The following is a 21,466-nucleotide window of genomic DNA, read 5'->3' on the forward strand; positions in this document are numbered from 1 at the left end:
TAAACAAACATTACACTTTCTCATTTCCTGATATACTTACTTTAAAAAGGTTGCTACCAGACAAGTGATTTCATTTGACATGATTTTCTGACTTCTGGAATGGGCATTATCTGTTCTTTCTGCTCAGAAGCTGTAGACTGTGTTTTACTTTCATCTTATATGTAATACTAGCAATTGCCTTTCTCTCCTAGCTATTAGCCATCCTGCCCTCTAACCCTGTCTTTGAGATCACCATCTTTACTGAAAATTGAGGCAGAAATATACATGTAGTTTTAGAATCAGATGTAGACTGTTTCTAAACCCCACTTCTTCCTTAACGGAAAGCAACATCACTTCCTTCTTACAATATAATGTCACAGCTGGATAACGTCTTGCTGTTTTTTCAGATGCCATATACCATAAATCAACCTGATTTTCCACATAAATTCTGCCTTCATTCTCACACTTATTGATGTTTGAGATCCTTCCTGAACCAGACTTTTTTTTCTGTTTCATGCTCTGTGCTTATAATTCTTACCCCTCTCTTGATGCCACTTCTTTTCCACTTATGGCTTGAAGTCTCTACCTCGAAACCATTTTGTCTTCTGTGAGATACAGGATCCCATCATTTGGTTTCAAGGTACCTAAGGCTTCTTCCAAGTTCAAGTTTTCATTATACAAGATGATTTTGTTGCCAGATCCCTTCACTTATCACAGTTTCCCTTTCTGAAGTTGTCAATGTTCTATTTTCTTTCACCCCTACGTTTCATCACACAAGTTGTGATCACCTGCTCCAGGGTTATTATTTACCATCAGGCCTTGGAAGGCATATTCCTGAACCATCCAAAAGTGCTACTTTTTAGAGGCTTGGTGACAGTTTGGAGGAGGATTTAATTTACTACCACAGTCCAGAATGTCTGGCTCCAACTGTGAGTAGCATGTATTTCCCAAATTATTAAAGGAGAATTTGAAATCTCGCTGTTTTTTGAACCAAGAAGTACAATCTCTTTAACAATATGCAGTTTTCTAACTACCTCCAAACCTTCCACTTAGGGTCTGTAATGATCTCAGGGCCCTCTTCTCTCAGTAAAATTTGCAACCATCTTTTCCAAAAATGTATTGGAACTAAATTTTGAGTTGTTTTTTTACTTGCCTTTTATTTCCAGAACACTGCTTCTTTAACATAGAATATTACTACACACATTTATTTTTAATTCTGTGTTTGCTCAGCCACAAAGTCCTCCTAATCCACGTGTTCTGGTTAGGAACTGAGTTTTCTTTTATTATAAGGAGGGTGCTCTGAACTGTTTTCTAAAATTCCTCCTTTTTCCCAAAATGCTGGAAATAGTATATACACTTTTCAGTTATTTCATTTTGACACGGTAACATTACTTTTTTGCCTTTGTATCTGTCCTTTTTTCTTTGCTACCCATCCTACATTCTTCCTATTCCCCATTGCTGTAGTAATATTTAATCTTCCTCTTGTTGAGCAAAACCAGGCGAAATAGTACATGAATCTTTCAAAATTTTCTCTGTTCATTTCTTAATGTGAAGATGACCTTATTATCTGTGGTTATTTCCTTCCTTTCTTCACAGATGGTGTAATCTAGAAGGGGTACACAGGGAAGTGGTGAAGAACTAACTACTGTTGTTTAATGAATTAGTTTCCATGGGAAGTTACTCAGCTGAAAATGAAAGAGTTTGTTTGCTTTGCAGATAAAAAAGTATCCATGTACCATGAATATTGTCAGTGTCTGAGAATGCCTTCTTGTGAAACCAGAACAGTCACCATTTGTCAAACCAGTATGAAGGCCAGTTAAAATAGTAGATGTATGCATGCTTCAGACTAAGAGCTAACTTTTTAAAAACAGAGGTAAAAGTTGAGAAAATTACATGAATACACTGTCAGATCAAGTAGCTTCCCAAAGGTACTTGGTTTTTGGCAGGACCTGGTTTAAAGCTCATTAATTTGAACTTTAAACAAATTTAATTATTGAGATTTGCTGACAGGTACTGCTAAAAGGATGAATCTCCTCACCAGCAACAATAGAACAGTAAAAATTGGGAATTTTAAAAACTGTGCATGAGAACTCACCTTCATTCCTCTTTAGTGCACCATCAAAGCTGTTTGCAAATTACCTTTATCCCATACTATCTATTTCCCATTTATTATCATTTCTGTAGTTCATAGTTATTTTCATCACCACTAAGAATAAAATGGGCATTGCATGTATTAAAAAATGCCGACTCTTTCAGGCATGCACACATCACCGTCGATCCAACACACATGTATTCCCACAAATATCCTGCCTTGGTAATTTTAAACGAAGCTTAACTGGGGCCAGCCATGAAATGGCACAAAATCCCTGGATTAGCCATTAACTCCACATTGCCACATACAAACCATTATTTCACCTACTTGTTACTTCACCGCCCACCCCTGCTGCCTGTCACCGCTGCTTGCTTCTTGCCACACATACATCTTGAGCAATGCCAGTATTGAGTTTTAGCCCACAGAAACCAGCCAGATATGCACATTTTCTACTGATTAGGAATGTGCTGTTTACGCTGGGTTACGGACTCGTGCACAGTGTAGGTTTTCAGTTAATCTCTAACATTTAAGCAGGTCATGTTTGAAAAGCAGTAGGGGATATCACTTACTACTTTAGAGAAAATGTAGGGTAATATTTATTATTTTGGGAAGTCCATTCTGTAAAGGTTGTACAGCTAGTGAGATTGTATGGAAAGGAATTATTTTATTTTTCCTAAGTTTGTTATAAAATTATATATGCAGTTAGAGCTAAAGGTAAAATGAAGGGGATCAGAACCCCTGTAAAAGCGAGAAGCAAGGAGAAAGGCAGGGTCAGAAGGCTTGAATGACAACTGAAAGTCTAATTTACTATTTCTTGCGATATTTCTGTACATTTTTGTTTTAGTTGTCACTGGGGGAAGAGTGGCTGCTACAGTAAATTAGATGGAAGAGTCAGTAGTAGCTGAGTATACAATGTTCATACTGAGCAAAATTACCTATTGCTACCTAGGGTATCTCCCTGGCAGGTGGCCAAGAAGCAAAGTAGGGGGTGCAAACAGGGACCTGATAAAATTACAGCCCAGTTCCATACCTGCTGAAATCCGTGCAGGGTATACCATTAAAGAGTGTCAAGCTCTCAAAAAATTCCTGGTGAATCTCTTGAAATAAAAACAGCTTCAAAAATCCAAGAAATATCTAGGCTAAATAAATTTTGCATTCATCAACCCAAAGATACAGCAATTTTTAGCCAGATTTGTCATTGCTTTAATAATACATGAATTATATTTAAATGACTATGAGATATAAGCCTGAGGAAAAAAAAAAAAAGATCCCTAGCTATATAAAAGTATCTTGAGTCCCAGATCATGTGGACACTGCAAAGTTAACTAGGTTGATTGGCAGCTGGGCCTGGGCACTCAAATTAGCTTATCTGTGAACAAGTTTTCTATGACAGAAGGGTAACCGCAGTCTCAGCATTCTGGCTCTTTCTGAACTGGCTCACGAGTGCCTGTGCTGAGGCAATCTAGGTTTCATTCTCATTCAGCTCCATCAGCTGGTAGGGAGCTGTGGGAAGCAGCACTGTCACACAGGAATGAACTATCCCATCTTCTCGGTGTGGTGTGGATGCATTTGAAACCACAGAAAGCAAAGCTTCAGCTCTTAGAGCTGCAGTTGCATCAGTCACCTGGGCAAAAAAGCGCCCTCAGAGCTCTGTGCAAGGATTTTCTGATGTGAGTGGTGGTGCTGATGACCTTAAAGGTAAAAGCTGCACAGTATTTGCTGTACTGTGGATGTAACTCCGGAGGCCCTGGAAAAATAATCCCATCATGTGCCTATGTGGAAGACTGGGAGAGAATTTCAACTCTTTTTCAGGGTCAGTTCCTTTTGAAAACACTCCAGAAAATGAACAGATGAATAAATAAAAAATGCTATACAAACTGTATAGCCGTGATTTCAAGTCCTACATGTAGCGGGTGTTCATTCATCCTGATGTATCCAGTCTGTGCAGAGGAAACACCTCAGAGTAAGGAAAGGCACAAGGGCATCAGCGGACCTTGGTGTGGGAATTGGTATACCATTTCTACAGACAGCACATTAAAGTTTGGGTTCTTGGGAGTGTAAGGCAAGGATATCTCTTCCAGCTTTCAAGGAAAGCTTATAGGGTATGACTGCAGCATTTGAACCGCCATACAGAGCTGTAGGGGCAGGAGCGGGTCCCTCTCCTGCGAAGTGAACCCCAGCTGGCTTCAGCCAGCCATTGAGTGAGAAAGGTGGGAATAACACAGGATTACGTGGGCTCAGACAGATTTTCATGTTCTTTCCTGAATAAACAGTTTTGGTTCGGGGTACGAAAGAAGCTGAAGGGCAGGCAAGCCCACACAGGGTGTTCATTACGGCCTCCCGCGGCGAGGCTGTCGCTGTAGCCGGAGTGGCCGGCGGTGGGAGCAGCTGCCCATTCCTGCACTTCCCACCTGCCGTGACTCAGGGCCAAGAGGAGATTTTGGGGTGACCTTATCACCCTCTACAAGCACGGAAAGGACCTTATCACCCTCTACAAGCTGTGGGGCTTGGCCTCTTCTCCCAGGCAAGTAGTGACAGGACGAGAGGAGATAACCCTAAACTGTGCCAGGGGAAGTTTAGGCTGGGCATCAGGAAGAATTTCTTCACAGAAAGGGAGATTACACATTGGAACGGGCTGCCCAGGAAGGTGGTGGAGTCACTGTTCTTGGAAGTACTTAAGGAAAGCCTGGATGTGGCACTCAGTGCCATGGTCTAGTTACATGGTGGTGCTCGGTCACGGGTTGGACTCGATAAACTCAGGCGTCTTTTCCAACCTAATCGATTCTGTTGACTCAGTGATTCTACTCTTCCGGCGGCCTCGGTGTCAGCAGGGCTCGGTGGGGTACCAAGGGCGGCCCAAGACACCTCCATCGGGCACCCGAGCGGGGCCGCAGCCCCTCCGTTCCCTGAGCCAGGACACGGCGCTCGAGCCCCGCGGGCAGACGGGAACGCAGAGGACCGAGACACCTCCAGCCTCGCTCTTTGGTGCGGTAACACCAGCAGCCGCAGCACATCGGACCGACGACAGCGGTAACCCCAGTTCCCGCCGCCCGCTTCCTGCCTCCTGCCTCCCGGGGCGTGCGAAGCGCAACAGCTCCCGCCGGGGTCGCGAGGCCCCGCCCCCCGCGGGCGGGACACCGGCCCCCGCGCGGCCTGATTGGCTGGCGGTGATGTAATCGCGCGCACATACGGGTACTCCCCACTGCCCCCCGTGGGGCATGGGGGAGGTCGCGCGCCTCTCGCCCGCCCCGCGACCAATCGCCGTGCGGAGCGGCTCGGCGCGCGGGCCCGGCCGCGCTCTGCTGCCCCGCCGGCCGCGCTTGATTGGCAGAGGCGGCAACCAATCAGAAGAAGGCACCCGCGGGTCGATTCACGCCCCCTTGGCGAAGCGGAGGCCGGGGCGAGCGAGGCTGCGGGAGTGGCGGCGCTGGGGAGCCAATGGCCTGCAGGCAAACCGTGCCGCCGGGGAGGGAGGGATGTGGCGGCGGGAGGGAGGCTGGGAGGGGCGAGGGCGCTCGTTGACAGCCGCTTCCGTCAGTCCTGCCCGAGGCTGCGAGGCCGGAAAAAAAAGTGCGGAGAAAGACGGAGTCCGTGCGCTGTAGCCTTGATTGACGAGAGCCGCAGCCAATAGTTACCAAAGCAGAGGGGGGAGGCCCAATCAGAGGAAAGCCTTTAGGCGGGGCCTGCGCGTGAGCGGCGAACGGATCGGCCAGTGACAGTGAGGAAGGGCAGTGCCGACGGGCCCACTGCCAATGGCCGGCGGGAGAGGGTGGGCCGGGGTGAGCCTGGCCCCGCCCGCCCCTCCCGAGCGCGGTGACGCGGGCGGGGGGACGGCGGCTCCAACATGTCCGCGCTGCTGGCTGCGCTCCGAGTGCGCGACCGGGCGGCGGCGGCGGCCGGCGGCGGCCAGCGCGGGGCGGCGCGCGCCTGAGCCCGAGCCAGCACCGCCCGCACCCGCGCCGGACCCCGCAGCGCTGCCGGGCGCCGGGGCACGCGGGGCACACAGGTAGAGAGAGCGGCCGGGGCAGAGCGGGGGAAGGGGCTGAGCGGGCGGGCCGGGGCCGGGGCCGGGGCTGCGGCGCCGGGGGCGCGGCGAACCCGGCGTGCGGTGGGTGCGCCCCTGGGGAACGAGCGGGCGCCGCGAGGCCCGGCCGCCGCCTTCCTCCCGCCATGGGAGAAGAGAGGGCCGGGGCCGCGCTGACACGGCCCAGGCCCCGCACGGCCGTGGGGCTGGGGAGCCGGCAGGTAGGGCCCCGCGTGGGTGGCACCGGGGAATGCGCTGGAGGTGTCCGGCACACCCGGAGGTGTCCGGCGTGTGCCGGCGGCTGCGGCTGGAGCCGGGCCGGGGGACGGCCGGCGGGCCGGGCCCGCGCACGTGCATTGGCCTGGCTCTGGGGAGCGTCGGGCCGGGGCCCGTGTTACAGACGGGCTGTGGGGGTGGTGGAAGGTGACGGGCGGCGGGCACGGCCCCGGTGTCGGGGGGAGAAGCTGCCGTGAGGCCTGGGTGCTTGTGACGAGCAGGGAATGAAGTCACAGGCATATCGGCAGTGCCTGGGAGTCTTTAGGAGAAAAGTGTTGAAGGTAGTTCTTGCTCGTAGTTTGGAGCTTGCTGGCTCTGGGAACCCAATGGATGTACTTTTACCATAATTTACAATACTATCTCCCTCGGAAGAAGGGAGTCATTTTGATGAGTTGGAGGCAGCTAGAAAAATCAGTACCTGTCTTGTTTTGTGTGCTGCTGTAGGTTGAGGGATGTGTTTATACCGTGGGGATGCAGGTAGTGGGTGAAACCACATGTATTTGGGAGTAGTGGTATAGGAAGGCCTGTGAATTTAGGAGTGATAGGTAAACAGGCTTCTCTGTGTTGTGAGAAGTAACGTGGGAAGTTGGCAGGCAGCTAAAGGCTGTGGAGGAGGGAAGCTTTGGGTGGTAGGGAAGCCTGTGTACAAGTTACAGGCACAGTGGTAACAGGTTGCTACAAGGTTCTGAACTTGTTTTGTTTGGTGGCCACTGTGGTTAGACTTAATGTGCGAGACCTTCGTGTGTAATATGAGCCGGTATGTGGACAGCAAGTCATGCGTGTTCCTACTGCTGTGCTTTGGTTTGTCTGCTGCTCACACTGGGAGCTGAGAGAGATGCTCGGCTGTCACCAGCTCAGTGAGCTCTCTGTCTGGTGTGTGGAGATGGGCTAGAGCAGCAAGCAATGTGGTCTGTGTCCTGGGAACTTGAGAGGAACTGTGAGTTGGTGTTTCACCTGTAATGAGATAGAAAGGCTGGATATTTGTTGTTTGGTCTATGGAATACAAATGGGAAAACATGTAGCAAATGCCACGTGTTGGGATCATGATGCTGTTTGGAGAAAAGTCTGCATATCCTGGGGAGCTGTAGAACTGTAGTTATATATGTTTTTGACAACTATCAGGCAGTCTAAATTTCTGTGTATTAGGTCATCAAATGCTCTCTTCTTGTAGGTAAATGTCAAGGATGACTGTGGACTATAAGAAAGTGAGGGGGCTTGGGTGGATATTTGGGTATGGTTGAAAATGGGGGGAAAGATGAATTTGTATACAGGGTGAAGATTATGTTAGGCTATGTATACACGTGTGTATCAGGGGAATGGTATTTGTGCAAAAGGGAAACTGGAGTTTTCGTATTGCTGAGTTAGTTAGTCTGTGTATAGAGAGAGGAGGCAGGCGTTTTTGGCTGAGGCTATGAAAAGTTGAAATGGCATGGGGGAGGGATGATGAACTGGCTTCAGGGTCCTGTACAGGTTGGAGGCTGTGGGGATTCTTTGCTGCTCATAGTTTGGAGAGAAGTATTTTATAGTTATGGCACCTAATGAAAATTTAAAAAGTGAATAAAGATGAGGCATTTTATTACTGTTATGAATATTACTGGATTAAAGGAGGTTACAGGACAGTCAAGGGGTTTCTGGTAAAGTGCTTTTTTTTTGTTTGTTTATTTTGTTCTGTTTGTTTCACTAGATAAATTGACCATTAACTTTAAGGGTAAACTTTTGCTGAAACTAGCGCTCGTAATGGTGTTGACAGGGCAGCAGCTAACAAAAAGCACTTAATGTGGTGTAGAAAAGCTCCTGTGTGTGTGGGCTCAGGGGCTCCAGTATTATATGTATTTATTATGTGCATTTTCTATACCTTAACGCTTAACTGAGTGCACGTATCCAGAGGATATGAAACCTTCTATACCGGACATATATATTTGTGTTTGAGAGAGGGTTAGTGCATCAACATTTGAGGGTCAGTGATTTGTGAAGAGATGATCGGTTTAGAATGGAAACCTGCTTGGATCAGTTGGAAATGAGCAGTAATTACATGTGTGTATCCCATGTTCTGTAAGTTTGGGGTAGTTTGTTCTATTTATTTGCATAGCCCCTCATCTGTTGTTCTGCACATATTTAGAGGAGGCTGTTACACAGGCTAGTGATTTAATTAAGGCACACAACATTGGGATGAGGGAAATGTAATTAATGTAGTATGGAGAGGGCTGCATAGAGGGTGCTGAGAACCCTTTTTTCTTTCATAGTGGTAGCCATGAGGCGATCAGTTAGTCAGGTAAGGAACAAGAGAAGGAAATGAGTAGTCTTGTAGTTACCCTGAACAATTCAGTTCCCTTCTTGTCTTTGGTGTGCATTGCTCTTTTAAACTTTTCTAGTGATAATCACTAATTCTGTCTTAGTAAACTTGTCTCAAGAAATAAAAGCCTATCACAATTAAAATTAAAGCTTGTGAAATCTGTGTGTTGAACAATCGTTTCACGTGCTTACTGTCAAAAACTACTGCTCTCAGGGGTCCGGTGGAGAGTAGTGAGCATTTCTTACATGAACGTGTTGCCTCCATATTACAAAAGGGAAAGGCACTAAAATCTACTCTCAGTAGTGGATGTAAAAATCTATGTATATGAAGTATTTGTATTAGTCTTTGGAGCAGGGCTTATTTAGACTGCAGCAGGGGATGGGGATGTGCATAGAACAATGTTCAGTGAGTGTTGAATGTCCTTCTTAGATGGAGCAAACTGCAGCACACCTTGCTGAGTGCTGCCATAGTGTTCAGTGGGGCGGGGATGGGCTTGGCTTGTCAGTGTGGTTTCTGTTGTTTGGTTTGGTCTTGGTTTTTTTTGGGTTTCTTTTCAAAAAACCACTAAAAATCAAAATGTATCATTTGGTAGTGCCTTGCATCATCAGTCCAGCAGGAATGCTTAAATCTGCCATATAGGTCTACTGCTGTAGTTTAGGAAGTGGGAAATGGCTGTTCTTTTCCAGTCAGCACTGGAAGATAAATAGCTAACCATTGGTTTTTACAAGCACAGTCTCTTCCAAGAGAATGGGAAGGCCTTGGTGAAAGAATCCAATCCCTAACTCCATGTTTGGATTGTGGAGAGTGATTACTGTAACAGGCCATGCATATCTTTGTGTCTGTAGTTGGGGTTTTTTTTTCCTAGTATTGATTCTTTCTGCCATCCACCTTAATCAAATATGCTCTATGTTGTTTGGTTTTTGTTTTTTTAGTTCTTGTCACTTGTCCGCTGATCTCTCTGAATTCAGTGCTGCACTTTACTTCCCCTGTGAAAAAAAAGCATTCTTCAGATCTTGGGCCTTTTAGCAATTCAAGTGATTCAGTCTGAATATTGGTTTTCTCAGTAAATTGGAGGAGAGCAGTGGGGATTTCTTTGGAAAACTGTTGAAATCAAAATTTTTGCTGTCTCGGTTCCTTCCCTATGTATTACTTGGTTAATTCTGTGCTTCAGTTTATGCTTGATGGTCTTCAAGATTTGGCTTACAGCTGTACAGGGTGTGAATTGTGACTTCTTCCTTCTCACTGTCTGCTAGCAGTGTGAATGCAGCATAAAAGTTTTATGCAACTTAGAGGAGTCTGGTTTATCCCCGACCTACAGCATATCAGGTATACATAAAATGTTCAGGGACTTCAATGTCAAAATCTAGACCAGTAATTGCAGCTTCTCATTAAAAAAAAAAAAAAAAAAAAAAAAAAAGCCACCCAAATAAGATGACATCTGACTAGAGAAGCCCAGAAAGGAGAAATTGAAAGATGATCCCTAATGTCAGAACAAGGATGCAGAGTTTCCAAAAAGATTATCGGTACTGTTTTTACTTAACAGACAGCTTTACAAACACCTTAGCTGTTTGGATGATTTCTTTCAGACTTAGACAGATGTCTAGTATGGGAAACTTCATTCAAACTGCTTGTAATTTGCTTAAGCCTAGTACAGATTTATGTTTGTATCTTGTGAAAAAGTCAAATAAAAATTCTGAAGAATTAAAGAGTGTCACTCCAGAAGTAAACTGGTCTGCAAATCTTCATGAGATGGTAAGAAATTACTGAGCTGGGGTAGCTCATCTCTAGTTTCTTGAGATGAGCAGTTCAGCTCATCTCAGTTTCTTGAGACATCATTGGCATGTTGAAACATAAGGGTTGCCAATAAGTGTAGGTTAAATTAGTCTTCTGGCTCTTGGAAAACCCTGTGTTGGGAGAGAAAGCACGAAGATCTTTTAATGTAGAGAATGATGACAGAAGGGAAAACTCCATATCTCAGCAGACAGCAGCCTTGCTTATAATTTTGAAGGAAATAACTCAGCCCAGGTATTTTTGTTCAGCTATGAAAAATGTTATTCACAGCTCTTTTTTTCCCTGTGCACCATTAGTTTCTCATTAACATTACTTCAGTGTGTCATTTAATGATGTCACTACATTACTATCTCCTGGCATAGGTTCTCTTCATCTTTGATGGGAAATAACTTTTTTCATTGAGTTTTCTTTTAAACAAATAGTACAACTAGGTGCTTAAGTTTATTTTCACAGGAGTTAACATGAAACAGATCAGAAAAACATTGCTTAAGGATGTTTCAGACTGGGCTACTGGAGAGTTTAAGATGGCTCTTTAGTGAGTATGGTAATGACATGTCAATAACCAGAAACTTCCAGTTAGATCACAAAGGAAAGTGTCATTTGTTCTTTGCTGTTTTCATGGGATTAGTGTGTTAACAGAAAATGTCATCTTCAATAATCCTACTTTTGTGTCTGCCCCCCAGTATAGGAACTTGACCTTTACTGAATGTAGAGCAAACATGGCTCTGCATTGTTAGCATATGAGTTAATTGTTTTTATTGAGGAGGTAATGAAGTAAGATGATGATGATTTGTTGAGCAGAGGAGGTAGCACTTTATTGTAAGTTATTAATGCAGTACTGCTTTGATCTGTTCTCACCAGTTTGTTGGTCCTGCTAAAGGCAGGTATATGTTTGAAACTCATGATCTTCTATTTAAAATTTTTTATAGAAAAAGAAAAATTGATAATGGGAGAGAACTTCTCAATGACGGAACTATTTGTAAAGAACTGATGTTTTGATTCAAGTGAAACAATGAATATTATGTTGGTCAGCTTATACAGAAAAAAAACCCCCTCTGTTCTGGGTGGCTTTGTTGGTTAAGCTGATGTGCAAGTAATAAAAAGCATTATTGAGCACATGCTGCTCTTCCTTTCCAATCACCACATCCAGTGGAGCCATTGATTGAGTTGTGTTTTCAATGTTATTTGAAAAGTTTTATAAAACAGTAAGTGTAGGTGATGCATGAAGTATATTGGGTGGGTTATTTTTTATTTTATTCTGAAAACTTTTCTAGAAGTATCTCACTAGCTTTTGAAACTCCTAACCTGTAAAGAGGTGGGGACAGAAGTGAATGAGTGGTGATACACTGCTGCTATCATTACTCCAGAAAAAAGAACACCCTGCGCAGCCCTCCTTTCTAGGGCTTTTGAGGTGCGTGTTGGCAGCTTAAGTCTGTGGGTTTACTTCCTACTGCTTGAGGCTCTCATAAATGAACGGACAATATCTGCCACATTGATTGTATTTACGTTAGCAAGCAGTATGCTGCAACTGAAGAAGGTTGTAGAGAGAAGCTGTAAGTTAGGTAGACTCAGTGTCCCCAGTGTGTGTACTTCATGGGGTTATTTTAGACTAATTGTGTCTGGTTCTGTGGACTGAGTATGTTCCAAACCTTCCCAGAGTTTTGATGTAGGTTAATCTTGGAGATGTTCAGATCATGTGTTCAGAAACTTCTGAGAGATGTGAACTAAAATACAGGAAGTGGGTGACAGATTTACTTCAAAAGCGTGGTCTTAATTCAAACCGAAGTGCCAATGCAGCTGTACCCACTGCATCTCTAAAAGGCACGTTAGAGCACTGCAGAGCGTGCTGAGCTATGCAGGGGGAGTGGGTTCTATCCTCTGCTGCCTCCTAAGTGTTGCCAGGCCTGCAGAAATTGTCCTGCTGCTCTCTGACCAAGGATTGCTTGTTTATCTTGACTGGTAACTGAATATCTATTCCCAAATTATTGTCCCTAGTTTTGAAATTTTGTGTGAAAATGACAGTGTTAAAACGACAATAAATTCTGAAAAGTAGTTCTTTCATGGTTTTACTTCAGTTAATCAAGAATGAAACTAGCTGTGTGAGCAGCAAGTTACGAAGCCTGACTTCCTGCGGCTTTATGCCTTGTGGTTGGATTTTTCTGGGTACGTGGTATTGTGACTTCTGTAAGTATTCTCATGTGTTTGGGGCGCTATCTGTCCTGATATCCTGTATGGGATGATGGTTTTGGTAACACAGTTGAGCTTCTACTGCACTAGTTTGGATGTGTGTCTTTGATGTGACTGTTTATTTCCACAAAACTCATAGGACCTGATTATTTGTGAAATATTTACCCTTGTGTAAACTTTTGAGTTGTGTTTCAGTGAGACTCTGGGGACACAAAGAATACACGCTATAGCTTGGCTTGCTGGGGTTTTATTTTATTTTCCACTGATATTATTTTTGTTTTACTGTTTGTGTGTTTGTTTGTTTTTAAAAAATAATTACCACTGTTTAAAGTTTCTTCCAGAAGAGTTAAAAGTATATCCCCCATAACATTTCAGGCAACTTGTCTAGAAATAGGAAATTGTGTTCCTCATGGCAGCTTCTTAAGAGATGCTAAAAATCTCTTCTTTATAAGATAGATAAAATTCTTCAGAGTATTAAACATGCTTGTTAAATATCGACAGGTGTAAAGTTGCCTTTGTATATTGCAGATGTATATATGGTGCCACATATAGTAGTTTTGGACCATGATTCTAGGAGAGAAGCGAATGAGGGTTTTGACATTGTGTAAATCTCTGGGGTACGGCTAGACTGGACTTAGAGGGTGGTGGATTAGCAAGTGGAGGGGGCAGGGACACAAACTCACTGTTTGTGATTGCCCTTGTGACCTTGAAAAACTGCTGAAACTGTAATGTGCTTTGAAACTTTTCAGATGAGAAGTACTGTACTGAAACTATGTGGTACCATGGGCTGTTTTGAGAGTTCTGTCTTCCGTGTATAAAGCTAAAGAAATTGTTCCTTTTGCTTCTGTTTGAAGTGAATCTATACTCTAAGCACTGCCTTCAGAGAGCTTCTGTAAAGGTATGAAAGGTGAATGTAGCACATACTTTGGGTTTTTTCTGTGTCCTTTCTTCTCCTGCTCTCTTTCCCTAGTATAATAATAAAATGTCCGTACTATTTGTTCTAGTTCCCGAGAGGAAAATCTTACCCTGGTCAGAAGGTGCTCTGCATACCAGCTTGTGCACAAGACCTCACTTTAGATACGGTACTAGTTGCAGGCACTGGCTTCTGGTGTCTGAGATTAAGCTTGGTTCTCTGTGGAACATTTGATAAAATTGTTCATAGCTGACTTTTCACTAAAAAGTGTTTTTTAGTGTGCATGTTCAAAGGAAACATGAAGTTCTTTTTTATTTCAGCTGTTGTAAAATTCGAATCCAGTCTTAGCAGAGGTAGTCCACTTACTCCCTCAGGTAGTGTTCAGTCCTTCATCTTGGAAAGTAAAGCAGCTCCATCTAGCTCAAGAGAGCCCCAGTGCACAGTACAGGCTGTTAAGGCTCACAAATGCCTCACTTTGGGTGTTGTCAGTAAGAACTGAAGTGGCGCCTCTAAGGAGGTTATTAACAATGTCTAATTACAGGTGGGATTTACACTCAATGAGTGTTATTCAGTAATTGTGGGACTACTGCCTGTACTTGTATCAAATGGACTCCTCAGGTGGGGTGTTTATCCATTTACTAGGCTGTCATGTTTTCTGTGCCTTTATCACTTTTCCAGGAGACACATTACAGCAAGAGGTTTTTTTGTTTCACTTTTCCTTTTCTCTGAGATAATGTGTTTCCTGCTCTTTTCTTTGCTGATTGCTTACGCTGGTGGATGAATTTATTGGACTCCTCCGTAAGTCTAGGTTGTGTCTGATTATGTTACTCTAAGGAGTACTTATCTAAACAAGTAGAAGGTTGTGCACAATACTTCAAATAATAGAGGTTTTATACATAAGATGAAAACAATGTTGTGAAAACAATAGCTAGAGCTGGGAGTAAGAGGATAGTGTGAAACCTGTTCTGTAAATGCTCTGTAAGTGCACCACAATTCAAACTGCTGTTCAAAAGATAACCTCCAGTTCATAAGCATTCAGTCATTTAAAAAAATGCATTAATAATAGGAATTGTTTGCTTTGTGTGAGTTTTCCGACTAGCCCTCTTTTAGATTCTGTGCATCTCTTGCAGTGTAAAGAAACTGGAAGCAGTTCAGTGTGTCTGTCTCTTACAAGTAATTTGTGGGATCAAGGAAAAGACAAGCATTCCACTTTTGTGGATGATTACATTGGAAAGAGATGTTTCACAGTGTTTGCTAGAGTCAAATAGCTGTGCAGTCTCCTCTGCAGGCAGGCCTTGAGAGCTCATCTGTTTTTCCATAAGTGGTAGAAGTTGATAGTTTGACATTTTCCTGTGTTTTAAAATTGAAATAATAATTAGGCTTGTGTGTGGTGGGGAAGGAAAAGATAGGACTCTGCTATAGTGACAATGGTGTTTTGTATCTTAATTTTATATCATAGTAAACAATAACTTTATTTTACTTTTGTTTGGCCTTTGGTTTCTTATGCTAAACCATGCCTATACTATTGTGTCTTCTTACAGTATTTGAGTGTGAAAGTAATGGCAGTTAAGAGCTGTTGAAGATCGATACCTAGTTTGTAACATTAAATCCAATTGGATGACATCTCAATTTCTTAACTAGAATGCACCAAACACAAGTAATTGTAGGCCAGAGAACTTCTCTAAAATATTTAATAAACTCAATATAGTAGCTGTTGTTAACCAAAACAGCTTATTTTGTGCTTTTGACTATTGTTACAGTATTATCTTAATTTAAAGAAAAAAAGGAATGCTGTCAACTTAGCATATCTGACTTTTGGAGGGAAGTGGATAAGACTACAAACGGTTGAAACAGTTTCTCATGATTTTTTAACATGAGGTGAAAATGGTGCTTTAGTTCTGGAGTTAGAAGAGAAGAAACAAAATTCTGGTATAATTCAGAATTCTTGAAATTAGCTTGTGTGCAGTGCCAATGACAGGAAACAGAATTTAACATGGTTAGAAAAATGTCACTCTGGAAGGTACTCTGCAATTGTACTTTATTAATTCATATTTGGAAAAAAAAAATTCCTTGAAAAATACCATATATTCACAGATGTATTTAATAACCAGACTATTCTCAGTCTGAAGTTTTCTGTATTTCTGAATCTGTACAGAGGGAATGTAGGGTTCAGTTACTTCTGGAAGTGATCTTTTTTCACTGTTTTGATTTGTTCAGGCTTAGGAGATTCAGATGTGTTTTGTATAAACAAAAACTTGGGGTAGCAATGCCATAGCTGAAGTAACTAATTTTCTGGAAAAGTGTCTTAAGATTTCTCCGGACTCGAAACCTGATTATATTGTCAGGTTTCACAAAGAATAGGAAGCTAATGTGGAAAACTTGTTAATAGGTCTCTCCCCATTGTCCCTTCCTCCAAAGGTCTTGTTTGTTTATTGAAGCACTGATTAAAACAAACTCCTGCATACAAAGCACATGTGGCAGCTTAGGTCTGTAATGAGTTGTCAGATTTGTGCTTAAAGCCTTTCTAAAGCCAGGTAATGGTCCTAGAACGATGTATTGAAAACTCCATCACCCTTTTCTGCTATTTCTCTTCTTTTTAGTAGTTGGCATCTTAAGCTACTGCTAGTACAATAAGAAGTGGTAAACTAGGCCTGTGAGCAAACTTTCTTCTGCACAGAAGGAAGTTCTTCGTTTTGTTCCAATGTCAGAAGTTGGTTTTTTTCCAGTTAGTGTTTATCTTCTCCTTTCCTTGAGTCAAAGTCTGATACTGTTACTGCAAGACAGAAACTGAAGTTTAAGTCAGGAGAGGGCATGAAAAGTGGTGCTCTTAGTAAGGAGGAAAACTACAATGCTTTCTAAAGAACTTACTACATAAATTAACTGAAAACTTCAGCTAATCCAGAGAATACTTGAGTAGGCAGAGCACAGTATTCATTGAGGAGTATTCCTTCTTGCTCTCATCGTGGGGATCTGTTTTTTGTTCATTCGTCTGTTCATCATGTTAAAGATTTTTATCAGTACATACACTGCACTGCCTTTTATTACCAAGTTCTGCTGCCTGCCACTACCTCTGCTTGCCTTTCAGAGGTATCCTGACTCTTCTTGGTACTGGCATGAGTAAAACCCCAAAAGTAAAAATTGACCACTGACATTGCTGGGTGACATGGGGAAGAGCTTCTTGCTGTTAGTCGTCATTTTTGACCTTATTTTTGTTTGTATTTGGTTTCTTCGGGCTCATTTTCTCCTGTTGAATCCACTCTTGAGAAGGACGGGGGGAACGAGAGAAGATTTAGTCTATAGTGCTTTTTCCTGAACTGTGCAAGTTGTTGGGTTTTTTCACCCTGAATTGTGTAAAAAGTCCTGCAGATAGTGGAAAACTTAGTGCATTATGGATTTAAGGTGTCATGGCACTGATAGACTTGGATCACTGTTGCTGAAGAAGCGAAGATTCCTGAAAAGTCCTTGGATGACTGAAAGGATGTACTTTGACTGAACTGCCTTGTTCAGAGAAGGAAAGTTAAGAGTGAGCTGATGTGACCCAGATTAATTTTTACATTAAGAGGGAAAATAGCAATAAAGCTTATTATGCTCAACTGTCAAAGGGTAGTGCCTTCAAAATTCTATAGATGGCAGAGTTCATGTAACTAGCGTGTAATTCAGTTGAAGCTTAGTTTCTCTGCGTTGGTTTCTAGTCATTAAATCTTATGCTACCTTGGTGAGAGTGCTGGGCACTACATCAGCTTCCTTGTCAGCCAGGCACTGCTGTTACTTTTTGCAGCTGTTTAAAAACAATGGGTATAGCATCTTCTTGGAAGCTGAGTCATTTACCGTACATGGTATAGCTTTGGTTTGTCTCTCATTATGAGGAGTTCATCCCCTCTACCCAAACAGATTTCTGCTGCATGCTGCCTAGTTGGTATCTGGTATTCCTCTCTTTAGTTAAAGGTCCGTAGAATAGTTTGGTTTTTCACCGCCTTTCAGTGTTGACACAGTATAGAAAAGAGAGGTTTTGCTAGGCCTCTGCATGCACTCAGACATTTGCTTCTGGAACCCACTCATAGTCCTGACTTTGATTAAGGAAGAGGTTCTTGTATAATTACCTAAGTATATTAGTGCTGTTGTATTTTTGCAGTTTTCTGCTTCTGACCATGTGCAGGTTCCTCTTCTCATGCTGATAACTTGGCTTTGTCTCATCTCGTGGTAAGAGTTGGGTCATGTGCGTATGTTGGGTACATATTGCTGAGATTAATTTTCTCTTAGTTTAGCTTCTTGAATCAGCTTGCTGCATGAGGATATGAGAGCAACTACTGATGCCAAAGTTGGGGTAGAAGCTACCCATGATAGGGGGTGGGCTTACAGCTGTTATCAGTTCAGCTTAGCCTAACTTACTGTGAGACTGCATGCTGAGGTGTTTCAAAGGAGGTTCTTGTGTAGTTATTAATGTTGGTTCTTGACACTGGTGGTTTGGATATCTGATGACCTATCTTGTGAATGGAAGTTCTGTATATACTTGGAATGTTACTGCTGATGAAGAGAAGACCATAGAGAAGTCACATAGCTGTGACAGTGTTCGCAGTGTCACCAGCCATGTTTCAGTCCTAAAGTAAAAGAGCATGCAACTGAGTGTTGACATTAAAGCATCTATTATAACTAAATTAAAAAGGTCCATCCCCTCTTTTGGATTTTCTCCAAATGCACAGCCTGCTACAGATGTTTATATGACTCCCTTCATAGTAGTCATTCCAGTTTAATTAAATACCAGCGCTTGCTGACAAGAATATCTGTAGGTACACGGGAATACAACAGAAACCAAAACTTTGCGTAGCAAAGGTCATGATAAGGAGTTAGTCAGAAAGTTTCTGAGCAAGTCAAGCTGTTTCTCTGTGCATTTTGTCACATCTGCAAATATCCTTAGGGGATAGGAGGACTGCCTCAGCTCATCCACGTGGTGTTGGTCACCACTTAATGTGCCATTAGAGTATCCTACCCACTGCCTGTTTCTGGCCTAAGTTTTGATGAACTGCAAAGGGACTGAACTATTTTGGGTGAAACATGAGTAATGTCATCACTAGTAAAGAATAGAGTTTGCAGTTGTTTGTCAGGCACTGGCTGATTCTGCGTCCAGGAGTTTTCGTATTCACTCAGTTTTGGAGGTTTCTTGAAATATGGTTGGGGAGAAATTCAAGCTGTCTGAAAAGATGGAAGCAATCTGAATTCTAGAAATGCTTTATAATGTCCATTGTGAAACATGTTTTGAGTTTTCTTTGTCATTTGCTGTTCTTTTCCACTTCTTTGTCTTCTCTTTCTCAGCCACCTGTTTCTGTAATAAATTTTAGATACAGTAACAAAGACCAAGTTTTCCCTTTTATAACCTCTGCTATTGACTGTCTTGTAGCCAGATACCTTGAAAATTATCCAGAAACTCAGTTGTTTGATGGCTGTGTTTCACATGTTGAGACCTGCTTTTTTTTTTATGCACAGAGTTCTTGTGTTTAGGCTCTGGAGCATTTGAATTCTGCAAATTGTTGAAGCATAGAAATGGTTCCTGTTCTCTGTTTCAGGCATCCTTGCTATGATATAATAAAGAAAGCTTTCTGTTTCACTTAATAAAAACACTAAATGCTGCTTTATTTGGATAGCACTATCAGTAAATAGTTTATATAAATCTGTAGAAAAACAAGGAAAACATTTTTGAAAAAGGTGACTGTTTTCAGTCTGCCTAGCTTTACCAGGGGTCAGTCGTGCTTGACTGACCTGACTGCCTTCTGTCTAGGTCTTCAGCTGAGGGTAGAGCAGTGATTTTTTTTTTTTTTTATTTTGACTGTAGCAAGACGTTTTGGTGTCCCACAGCATACTCCTATCTACAGTCTCAGTTGGGAGGATGACAAGACAAATCAAAACTGGTTGAGGAGTTATTTTAAAGGGTAGGTGGCCAATGGTTCATACTCTGTCTGGACAGCAGTTACAACCAGAGCTCCTCAAAGGTCTACTGTCTACTAAGTAAAATAGTTTTAATATAGTGACTTACTCTTGTTGACTGTTTTTGATATTAAGCAGTAGTTACTTGGAATCTGCCTATTGAGTAGGCTTGGAATAAGCAAGGTACGTTCATTGAATAAACATTTAATCTAAGTACGGAAAAATACTCTTTTTCAGTGTCAAAGATGATGTTTTAGAACATTGTAGTTATCAATATGTCTTGTCTTATTTGCCTTTGGTATTCTGAACCTTGTGGTAAAACAAGGTGATTTGTAGAGCATTAGAAATTGCTACGGAGGGAGGGGTAAGCAAGATGCTGGATAATGAAACTAAATCTCAGTTTTTCTGAGATTAGTTTGTTTTCACAAACCTGGACAAAGAGGGAAGTGAACTGTCATCTTAGATGCTACATGTAGACAGTCTTCAGAACAGACAATGCTTTAGTCAGATTCTTGGTGGAGAAATAATATTCTGAAGGTCTGTGAAGGTGGGGTGGGTTTAACTGTGGTAGCCCTTCTCATCGGTTTGAGGAGATGCAGCCTTGTTTCTTTCTTGTAACCAAGAAAGCTTAGGGTGTTTCTGGTTGTATATTTTCAAAAATCTAGAGCAGCTAGTAACAGGCTACCTTGTCAGGGTTTCTGTGCTTTAAAGTAAGTTAGAATCTCAGCTTTTCATCTTTCTTTTCCTTTGCATCCAGGATGTGGGTATATTATTGTAAACAATTGCATTGGTATGCCAGACTTCCTCATTATCTCTGCACTTAAACATGCATAACGTACACATGAATGTAGGCAGGGTCTCTCTGCCATGTGGTTTACGTATCCCTGGTTTGGAAATGGATGTGCTTACATGACATCTGTAAAGGTGGTACGTATTGAAAGTGGGAGTTTTTTGGCAAGTAGTTGCCATGGAATAGTTGGTATCTTAGATCACTTCATACTTTCATCTTTAACGAGTGAGAAGCAGTCATGCGGTGTTTGGCTGCATTGCCATAGACAAATAGGAACTTCTTGACTAACTTGGCCTCTTCCAGTGGTTCATGGAGTTTATTAATTTCAGTTTAGCTGTTATTATTGAACAGTTGAATTAGAGATTTTATTGAGTATTGTGTTGAACTAGGAGAGAAGTTGGTCAATTCTTCCATCTTACTGCTTTCAGACTCACAGGCTCTTCTGCTTTATTCACCCCTAATATGCAAGGAAGAGTCTCTAAAGTGAATCTTTATCAGAAAGACAAAGATCTGGAAGAAATTTTACTTTTGTACTGCGTTCAAGGTAAGACTTTCAAAATTGTCCGTGATCAGATGACACAAAGCATGAATACTGAGACTTGGCAAAATGGTACTGTTTATGAGTTCTTGGCTTGTGTATTATACTATTCCTGCAGAATGTTATGACTCTTTATTAAATATTAAATACTTCTGCATATTTCTGTTGAAATGCACTAATGATCAGAGGTATATAAGCTAGTTGTGGCTGTGTTCCTTAACTAAAATAGTCAAGTAGGTTGCTACTTGTGGCTAATGTTTACTGCAGAGCTGTCTTTTGGGTAGTATAGGTGCTGCTAATTATAAAACTGATACACTAAGTTGCATGATATGGAATGTCTTATTAAATTGGCAGTGTCTTAGTAACTCTTCTTTGTTTACTTTGTGGTCCCTGTGCTGAGCTTATTGTAATTCTCTGTGAATGTAGAGAGTGAACACACTCTTTAGTAATGTTTTGGTCACTTTCAAAATATCAGGAAATAATTGGAATTCAGAGGGCAAGTTTGCTGTGTTTTGGAGAAAATGGTAGATGCATTTCTTTTAATAAAGCCATAGCTTCAAGCACCTGCACAGTTGTCACCTTTCTGCAAGTTAGAGCATGATCAGATGGTAAGAGCCATTAGCGTCGTTCAGCAGAGATGCCGTTGCCTTCAGCTTCCATGCAC

General features: G+C 42.3%; 1 protein-coding gene across 3 annotated transcripts in view; it reads left to right on the forward strand.

Annotated features, from left to right (window-relative positions):
• Positions 1-5,986: 5,986 nt before the first annotated feature.
• The window catches only part of PPM1B (protein phosphatase, Mg2+/Mn2+ dependent 1B), a 60,793-nt gene continuing 45,313 nt past the window's right edge, over positions 5,987-21,466 (forward strand). Inside the window, exon 1 of one of the 3 annotated variants that reach the window (XM_039568533.1) lies at positions 5,987-6,077. The gene's annotated coding sequence lies outside the window, so the exon portion shown is untranslated. Of the gene's footprint in view, positions 6,078-20,692; positions 20,809-21,466 lie in introns of those variants that run through there. The other 2 variants (XM_039568535.1, XM_039568534.1) reach the window with 2 other exon arrangements.

Source organism: Corvus cornix, chromosome 3 (genome assembly GCF_000738735.6).
Source record: "Corvus cornix cornix isolate S_Up_H32 chromosome 3, ASM73873v5, whole genome shotgun sequence".
Lineage (NCBI taxonomy): Eukaryota > Metazoa > Chordata > Aves > Passeriformes > Corvidae > Corvus > Corvus cornix.